We start from the raw sequence: 10715 nt of genomic DNA on the forward strand, positions 1-10715 counted from the left end.
CGAAAGATGAAATCTCAGCCCAGTTGAATAAAATGACAAAATTTCCACTGACTTCAGTGGTTAGTATTTTGTTCTAAAGCCTTAAATTCATCTAATGTAATGTATAGTATTTAATGTAGCCAACACTGCAATATGATTTTTTTTTTAATATAATTTATTATGTAAAAATTGAAGGCTAGACAAATCTGGAAGGCTAGATTTATCATACACCTGGGGCCACATAATTTATTGTCCATTTATGCCAACATAGCAGAAAAAAATTGTCTGCTAATATATTAAATATACTACTCAACTGTTCTTCCCACTGAACAAATAGTGGCGTGTTTAAATTGTTAATGTTTTTCAACTTTTTATTAAAGAAAAATATTAAACAGCCTGAAATACAGGATTGTGAATTTCTTTTAATTGCATTTGCTTTTGACAGTTCATAAAATTAAGACAAAATTTTGAGGAATGTTTTTGCTCATTGTAAGAGGAATGCAAATGGAAGATACCTGAGGAAGGCCTGACAGAATGTGGCTTAAAACTATCGAAGCAACTCATCCAGGGGCTTTTAGACTAGTGTTTAGGGAAAAAAACTGTCAGTACTGCAGTTTTCTGTCTGCACGGCCTTCTGTGCCTTGGCTATGTGCGGCTCAGTATTTCCCTATGTCATGAATGCCATACTGAGTTTCAGAATATTTGATTTCTGTGTATTTTTCTTTTAGGTGACTGTGAGTAGTTCTCTCATATTCTGTGCTTCAATATCCTTTTCTGTAAAATTAGTGATAATAATACCTATCTCTTCTGAAAGTGCTTTGAGAGAAAAGCTATCCTAGACTTAGTTTGAATTATTATTGGCTTTCTTGAATGCTCAATGAACTAAGAATCAAAAAATAACTTGGTTTTGGATGTCTTGCATTGGATTTTATCATTTGGGCCAGGTTACCAAATTCATTGTACTTATCTCTTAGAATAATTCTTTGTTCACTCAAATTTAAGAAACGGCATAAAGGGGAAGATGCTTTTGGAAAATATGACCAACAGAGAAACATATAAGGCTAAATTGTACCTTGGACCATGCGTGCAGTTAGATTTGAGCCTGTCCCAGGAGCTGATGACCCTATACTTCCAATTTTGGTAGCTGCAGCACTGAATCTGTTGTTTGCCAGCTTGTTGGCTATAGTCTCTTTCTGGCTTTAGTACCTGATGATCTGCCTGCTTATACTCAAGTAAGTGGCTGGCTTAGCTGATCCTTCTGTTGTGGAAGGACTTCTAGCGCTAGGCAATGCAGTGATCTACCTGTTTACAAATTGCCTGGAAATCTGTGGTATTGCTCAGGGTGATGGAAGGTGTTTCCTGTTCATGCTTGAGAAAATAAGAAAGGGTTCTGTGTTTCTAAAACTAATCAGACTCTGTTAGCAGAAGTGGTGAAAAGTGTTCAACTCTGAAGACCAAACTGCCTATGCTTCCTTCAAGTTTTTCCTTCCCATAAGCTGATCAGCTTTGATATTCAGCTACGTCATTCCTTTTAACCTTGCTGATGCTACTGTGTCCCTTCTGCTCGCTTGCTGGAGCTGATCCTTATTTTAGAACATGGCCACTTGATGAGCCTGCCTCTTCCTTGACCTCTTTTGCTATAGCAAAATATAAATTGCTATGTTTTTGACTGATTGACTGACTTTCTTGTTTATGTTATCTTTGTCTTATGGAGATTTATCTGTTTTAGGGCCTGAAAATGTTGGCACAAGTTATCAAATAAATGACTGGGTCATCCAGCTCCACAGGGCAGTTCTTACCATGGCCATTGCTGAGTTATTCTAAGCCAGGTAGAAGGTTGCTAATCATTGTTATGGACACTGAGCTAGTTTTGTTGCAGTCTTTACTGGATTCTGGTCAATACAGTGTTTCATAAGATTCACTCTTCACCAGTTTCAGAAACCTTTGCAAAGTTTTTCTGTTCTTTTCTGGCTCAACGGAGTTACTAGAGCTCTTTATTCCCCTGTTCTCATGGGCTGTATGGTAAACACTTGCCAGGTGTAACTTGCTCTCAGGGTGCTTGCCTCTTTGCAGTATGCTACTGCAGTCTTTTCTAGCATCCTGCCTAGCATTACAAATAATATCCTAATTTCTCACACTGAGAAGATCTTGATATATTGTTGCTAGATGTGTGGCTAGCACTGCCCTACTGCCCTTTAATGACTACTTGCTCTTCATATCAATTAATACGAAATCTAAAATTTGTATCCAGCAAGCTTTACTTGCTTGCTGTCCTCTGAGTGATTTTTGATTTACAGTGCCAGGACTTGGTGCTCTTTTTCTAGTATGCAGGTGTTTTTCAGCATATATGGGATTACACTGCAACTGGCTGTGCAATCTAGCTAAGATGAATTTGTTGCTGATGTAATATCAGAATTGCAAAATTGATGGTTTAGTAGTTTTAAAGCAGTAATTCCTTAGGAGTATAGAGCACCTTGTATGTAGCAGTTTAAAATTAATACTCTGGAATCTGTTGGCTGTTGATTTATGGTAGCAAGGTTGGGGAAACAAAATTTCATGAGCTCTGATAGAAGCCTCCTGGAGAAACTCTAAGGAGTATTTGCTATTCTGGGAGTGAAAATGGCTACAGATCCACCTAATATTAATGGTACATTGGATTTCTATTTTAGTAGATATTCATACTGGGATATCAACTTCAGGTGGAGAAATAGATCACTGCACTTACACATATTACTGGGGCCCTCTAAGTAAAGTCTTTTGGTTCACACCCACATGTTTTAAAGTCATTACTTTAAAGAATAAACAAACTTTAAAGATTGCCCTCTCGTTCCTTGCTGTGGAAAGACTGAAGCCTGTTGTTAGCTAGTTTCTGCCACTTTGGTGACATGCAGTATGTCCTTTTTTTTTCTTTAAGAAAATCCATAGATGACATTCTTTCATTTTTCCTTTATCTTTTTCCAAGTCGTTGAAAATCATCATTAAATTAGCTGAAGATCTTTTGCACATCTGAAATGGGTGCAGGTTTTTTTTAACTGAACCTTCACCTAAAGGAAAAGAGAGTTACTTCTGTGTGAATATTTGATTACTGGCAAGAGCTTGCAAAATCACCTGCTTTTGTACCCAGACTCTCTGAATCCTTTTCAAAGCAGGATTGTGTTGTTGAGACTAAGCCTCAAATGAAGAGGTATTCCTGTGTTCTTGAATGACGTCAAATCAAAATGTCATAGAGATCTAAATCAGCAGATGAATATAGCAATAAAGTAAACTTCATTATGGGAGAGATGATAATCTGCTTGATCTGTAATTTCCCTAACATGTTGCTCTAATTAATGGGGAATAGCAATGTCAAAGTTTTTTTTTTTTTTTTTTTTTTTTTTTTTTTTTATGGGGGGAAGGGAAACAGCAACACCACCGCTTGCGTTGTTGGATTCCTGTGCTAAAGATGATTTGCAAGAAGCACTGAGCATGGTACCTGCTGTTTGCTCTTACCACAACTGCAACTGTTAAAGGGAAATGTGAAGGAGAAAAGAAATCGATAACTGCATCTTCAGGTTGCACAAGGCCTGAAACAATTGCATTAGTTGTTCTTGTGAATCCTTGGGAGAAGTTTCTGAAAGCGTGTGTCAGCAGCCAAGGTCTCCTGTGTCCAGTGGAAATATTTGAGTTACTGGAGGCTGTTGTGGGTAAACTCACCCCTTATATGGCTGTACCAATTATGGAAAATGAGGCTTGCTGGCCACCATGACAGGATGTGACCCTAGGTTCCCACTGAGAGAAATTTGAAGCCAAATCAGAGCAAAATAAAATATAATGACACAGGTGCAATAATTACAGCTCAAGCTGGGTGCCTCCGAAGAGGGACCCCTTTTGAACAAATCCCGGGTAGTTAAACTCTTCCAGTCTAGCATCCACCCTGTAGTTCTGAATCAATCTAATATTAGAGTTCGGTGTCTTCCAGCTCCCAGCTGGTCCCTTCTGTAGTTTCCAGGTGTGTTCTTTACTGCTTATCTCACTTCTGCATAGCTGTTGATGGCTCTTTTACTCCCTTATCTTGTTCTTTGGAACCATTCTTTGTGGTTACTTCTTTCTTGCTGCGTTGTCTGGCTCTTCTACTTCTGTATCTTGTCCTCTGGAATCAATCTTGTGGTTTCTTTGTTTCTTTCGTCTGTGTCCTAGGTTAAAGTCCATCTCCCTGCTGGTGCTCGTTAATGCTCTACTGCTTATTTCTCTCTCCAGTGTCTGAATGCTTCATTCACTTAGTTCCAGTGCAGTCTGTCTCTGCAACAATGTTTTGCTTTTCAATTTGAGATACACATGGACATTTAAAACGGTGCAATGCAGAACTATGTTCCAGGTGATTATAATCCTCAGTTAGGAAATATGAATGGCAGAAGACCTGCCAGTGGCAAAGTGTTATTGCCTATCAACTTTGGAAAAGTGAGTGGAGGAGCAAAGAAAAAAATCAGATATAATTTGAAAGCAAGTATCAGTTTTGGTATTAAGAAAGCTGAAAGTTGGAAATGATTGTTACAAATTAGTGAGTTGGTACAGCTCTGTGTGCATTTTTATGGTATTTTTTCAAACTTGATCTTAAAAGAAGGTCTTCCAAAGGAGGAAGGGAACAAATGATAACACAAAGCACAGTGCAGTTTGGTGACTTTCCATCTTCTGAAACAATAACATGTTGCTGGCAAAGCAGACTTCAGTGAGGGCTCTGATTCAAAGCCAGTGAATTTTGAAGTCAGCAAGAATGATTGTGCTGGTTTCAGTGTGCTTTGGAGTGAACTCTGGATTATGCGTGAAAAACCGACATAATCTTTCTTATGTAACAGATCTGCTTCCTATATATTTTCAGAGGCATACTATCTCATCACTTCACTGACAAGAACTTGCTTTTAATGATTGTATTCTTATTGGCTTTACTGGACAGCCCAGGCTACTCTTGCATTACAGTAAGATGCTTAGTGACTTGCAATTACTTGTACCTGAGCAAACTGACATAAGCACAGCTGTGTTTGACAGGTTTAAAAACTGCCACAGAATTCTCTGCTGAGCTCCTGCTAGGAGTGAGTGTCAAAAGCACCTTGCAAATGAGAAGCCAGAAAGTTTGCTTCTCAAGTCCAAGGACAGCTTTTGTGGCTGCCCATGTGAATCAGGCAGGCCTTACTAGGGATGACAGTATTTGATGTAATGTCACTGTATTTCAAAGAAAGCAGAGCCAGCAATATGACTTGATTCAGTTTCCAGAGGAGAGCTCTTTGTGGGCAGGGGTGATGGAGGGGAGTAGGGGTGTGAAGTATTACCACCGCACCAGGGAAACATTACTGATTAGCTGCCTTCTGTTCCAAGATTTCTCTGGGTAAAATATTTCAGTAGCTGTTTAGGGAAGTGAACAAATAGTTGGAAAAGAAGAAGCTGGCTCATATCTTTAATAACGCAGCTTCTGTGGATAGAAGACTTGTGGTGAGTGTAAGCTGTAGGTCAAGCGAGTAAATGTGAACAGGCAACAGGTGCTCTTTTGGCCTCCTGAGAGGCACGGTAACCTGGAGGAAGGATCTAAAAGTTCTTGTTAAGCCATGTGGCAAATGGTAAACAGTATTAGCTAGAAAGCTCATCACTTTGATGTAAATGAAATGTTATAATTGATCTGTTCAGCTATCTGCTGTCAGCTGCTTGACAGGCATGCATTAAAAATATTACGCATGATCCCTGATTCATTAACCTTTTCTTAGCTGAGCCAGTGCCTAGGAGCACTGTACTTAGATTCAGTTGTTTGAAAAGGAATAAAAAGGGTGGGTGGGGGGTTAAGCAAGAAGGTGTTTTGTAACTTATTATATCAACAGTTTTCCATCACTAAACATAAAAAGAAAAAACTATATATATCGATTGTTAAGATTTGGTTGATATGATGTTACGGTAAAGGCAAACTGTGGTGTGCTAGGCAATATTTAAATATATTATGCCAGGGTTGCTTGATAGTGCTTATAGACTCTTTTATTGTGCGGGTGGATTTCGACTAATGGCTGACAAGAGTTAAATGTCAGATTCTTGGCCTTCTAAAGTAGACCAGTTCCTAGTACACTACCAAATATGGCACATAGAAATCTTTTGTCTGCTATAAGTAGGAAATCCAGCTATTGGAGTGGATAGATTTACTCTAAGGTATATTCTGGCCTTGGAGGTTATTGCTCTGAATTAAAGCTGTTGCCTGTTTGAATACTTACCATTTGTCATAAGAATTGGTGTCTCTTGCTGCACCATTACTCTGTGAAGATGATTTATTATCTTCCTCGTTTCTAGGAGATATGCTGGTGGTGAGAAATTACTCATCGGTAAGGCTCAATTTTTCAAAAGTTTAGGTACCTGTTACTTCATTTGTTGGGAAAAATTGATATATGTGCTAATGAACTGCAGTAACTAGATGTAGGTTAAGTAAATTGTCAACATAATTTGAAAAATCTTCCAGCTGGTTTGGAAATATGTAAATGGCATTTATTAATATTTTATTCCCGAGATGTATTTAGCAGTTGTGGCCAAGTTGTTTTGAGCTTACAAAAAGCAAAAGCCAGCAGATAAGCTCCTAGTATTTGCCCTGTTTAGTTCTTTCTTTCCATAGAACTCTGTTACATCGCAGTCATGACGTGCTTCTCCCAACCCCCCTGCCCACACTCAGACTCTGGAAAGATTTGGCTTTGCTTAGACCTTTTAAAAGGTTAATTTTTATTTATCTACATATTTTAAGCCATCTCCAGTTCTACTGTGTTGTTGGAAGCAATGCACTAATCTAATGAGATGATCTGTGTGAGCAGCTGGTCTTAACCTCTGTGACATATCTTGTTCGGGCTAAAAGCCTCGGCTGTCACTTTAGTACATGCTGTAGATTTTTTTTTTTTATTTTTCCCATCACTCCATCTTTGTTCCTATGATGCATCTTTTTTCCTTCTTTTGGTCAGAGCTAATAAGGAGGAATCATAACTCAGCTGTCACATCATAGATTTTTAAACTATTCTTTGTGTCATATGTGAATTTTTCTCTTATCTTATGACAGCTCTCTCACAACTGGGAGAGTGTGCATGGGGTTGGAGCCAAGATGGAATAAACACTCATTTTCCCCCCTTGAGAACAGAAGTGTCTTTGGCATCACCAGCTCAAGGTCGCTTGCAGTTCTAGTTCTCCAGCATTCATGTTCCTCTTCTATGCCACTCCTGAGATACTTGATAGCTTGGAAATATCTTAAAGGTATCCTGGATTTTTGTTTTAGTTCAGCTATTAATGAAGTGGAAGCATTTGCCTACACACTCCAGACCACAATGCTTTTTGTTGTTACTCACAAGAAACAAGTACATACCAATGGCAGATCAGTTACCACCAGAAAGTCTGTACCATCCAGGCTGTGATGGAGTCTGGTGGCTGCCCAGCTTATTTGCCAATGACAGCACAGGCTGACTGAACAGAGCTCCACAATGCATGGAAGTCCTGCAGGACTTGCTGTTATTCATCACTCATATAACACCTCAATTTTTTCAGATGTAATTTGAGAAGTTTTGGAGGCAAAGCAGCATGTGTAGCAGTATGTAAGTACAAAATGTCAGTATAAGCAATAATCCTTCACAAAGGAAAAGTGAATTTAACAGACGATTCCATTTTTTATAATAACTGCACTTTGTTGTGGTGTGTAAGTATAGGTATACTGTGATCTGCAATATGAAGCCAGGCATTTTAACTTTATTAAAAAAAAAAAAAAAAAAAGGTTCAGACTGTCAATAGAACTGAATATGTTCCTCTGACTGCTGAAGCAAGGTGCAAACATTAAGCACTAACTCAAATTGTGCTCAAATAACTGAATAAAAATTACCTCCTATTGTAATTTAAAGCAAAAGGAATTTTGCCAGTATTTGAGCATATTACCATCCTGAAACAAAACAATCAGTCAGATCCACTGAGTCATTTTTATTTTTGTACTTTTACTAGCACTTCAAAAAAGGGGAGGAAGAAGAGGAGGAAGTTGTAAAAAAAAAAAAAAAAAAAAAAAAAAAAAAAAAAGACATTAACTTCATGACAGACATTTAAAACTTCTCATTATGGGTCAACTAAAGAGGGGTCTCCTTCCCCTCTGTCCTTCATCCCACTGATAATTTTGCAGGTGCCTATGGGTGCACAGTGGGAATCAAGTGGTGTTTTAAGCTGAACAGCTGCATCTGGGTAGGAGGCACCTTTGGATTTATCTTGCCTGTTTGTACCTCAGGCAACCCTAACAAGGAATATTTGCTGCAAGTACCAAGAATTCTCTATAATGGATCATCTCTCACTGTGCTGTGTGAGTAGATGGCAGAGGGCAAAAATCTTTTCTGTACTGCTGAGATACGCAGCACATGTGGCTGAGCCTGGAGGGGGAGGAGGCTCTTTGTGCCCCTTGAATTTGTCTGGCAAGTCTCCTTGTGTAACTAATACAAAGTTGAGGGTTTCCTTTTCGTTTTATAAAATTCCCTTGCTGTTTCACACAGCATTTACCATTAGGGTCAGTTGTCTATCAGGAAGATTAGAAAATCAGATTTATACAAATAACAGCAATTAATGAAACTAATGCTTTTTTGCTTACATTGTTAAATAGCTGTTAATAAGGTTCAAGACTTCAAGACTATCATTTTTCCAGAAAGAAACGGAGTCCAGTTGTGCATCTCTGTTGCATTTGCATTGTTTCACGACGCTGCGTGCCATGCCTGTAACAGCACACTGCTGCCGGCTCTGCTGGTGGCTGTGCAGGTATGCAACGCAAGTGACTTTTTCTGGCTAGGCTTCCTTACTGAAATGTTTGTTGCAAGCTGTCTGACTTTAAATATAACAATTCAAAAGCAATTTTAACTTGACCTTTCTCCTTATGTCCCTAAAAGGACAACGTTCATCTAGTCCTCTTGATTCAGTAAAAACGCTGGTTTATCTGATTATTTGTTTATAGGCTTGAAAGAAACAAGCATGTTTATAAGCTTGAAAGAATTAACTATGTACTACATAAAGGCATTTTGCTTAAAAAAAATCTGAATCTTTAAATATAGGAGATTTGCAAAGCTTTTTTTTTTGTCAGTGTGCTTTATTTTAAAGATAGAGCTTTGATTTACTGCATTTGTGTATGCTTGGAGGTTATATGTATGCTAATAGTGCCCCTTCATTTCCCTTCTTCCTGAACCACATAGAAATTGTACCAAAAAAACAGGACTATAGATAGTTTCATAGAATAACTTCATTAATTGCCCTAGGAATTAAACTGATGTTAGTGAAAGTTCTTCCAAATCTTATTTTTCATTCTCAAAGACAACAGATTTCTTGCAGTATTATTAAATCAAACAATTTAGTGGTGAGTGTTTAAGGAGTTCTACTGACTCTCTCTTCTGCATTAAAAACCTGACCTGAATTTCTACTGAGGAAAAAAGTATCACCTCATAAGCATCTAAAACTTAATGTTTATTTTTAAGCATGAATGAAAACCAGGTGGTTCCAGAGTCCAGTTTATTGCTTAAAAGAAGAAAAAAAAAAAGTTTCCTGTGTCTTGTACAATTGTGAATTTGTTCTGCACTTTCACTCCAGCTATTGCCCCTTTAAAAATTCTTTTGTCTTCTTTCAGCTTCTTTCAGTGTAGCTAAAATGTAGTTTTCTTTACATCAGCTAGGACTGGAAATAATGCTAACTTATGTTATGCTCTGAAGTTTGTGCAGCTCAGGTATTAGTTCTCTTCTACTCCTAAATATCTTCTGATAAATCTCAATCTCTCACAGATCTCTGACCTGTGAGCTACTAAGTGATATAAGAAAGGGGAAAATTTCCACTATGTGCTGATGGGGTATCATAAAACTTGCACCATATTATCCCAGACCACTGGGATATAACTGTGGCCTATAAATATCACAAGACAGGCAAGTCAGCTATAATCATTTACTGGGCTTGGTAGACATATCAAAGTGTGTTTTTATCTGAAAGATAAATATATTTTCCTCTCTTACAGAAGTAAGTGAGCAACTTGCCTTCCCGAGAGAATATGCTAATTCTGCTACTACTGACCCTTTCTTGCATGTAAGGGGAATATTTTTATTTCTACAGCTTCCTAATTCGTACATCAAGTTCACTGCAAGAATTAAGTTTTTTCCTGTGTGCTCCTTTTGAGAAGGTATGAGAGGAAGGGATTGGAGGCAAAGGGATGCTCAGTATCCCAAAGCTCGTGGTTTTGGTAGGATTCGATTGCCCTGTCACACCAGGATGCTAACTGCAGTGGGATTTCCCCACTGCTTTCTCCTCCTACTCTATGTATGTGTCATAGTGGAAAAGGATGTGGGAGAATGAGGCTCACCTGTGGGCTACTGCTACCAGTGCCATGCTTGACAGTGGACAAATTGCTTAATCTCTCTCCATACCTCCGTTCATAGTGCTCAGAGCTGTGGTGGTGGCGGCTCTGCAAGTTAAGAGTGGCTATTTCCCTGCTCTCTAGTGAATGTAACTTTTGTATTACACAGAATAATGTACTTCAGAAGTGAAATTAAGCCAGTAAATTCTTTATATAGGTTTTATGATTTAATAATCTTGTTGCCAGCAGTTGGAGTAGTTCTGCTGTGTCCTCATGAGGATTTTTACTCTGCTCACTTTCAGAGTCTAGGAGAAAGGTTTAATTTTAGAAGTTTCAGTTGACAAAGACATGCTGGTGCTAGATACGCATTTCAGATCCTTGTCATTGTACTCTATTTTTAAAT

Source organism: Rhea pennata, chromosome 13 (genome assembly GCF_028389875.1).
Source record: "Rhea pennata isolate bPtePen1 chromosome 13, bPtePen1.pri, whole genome shotgun sequence".
Taxonomy (NCBI): Eukaryota; Metazoa; Chordata; class Aves; order Rheiformes; family Rheidae; genus Rhea; species Rhea pennata.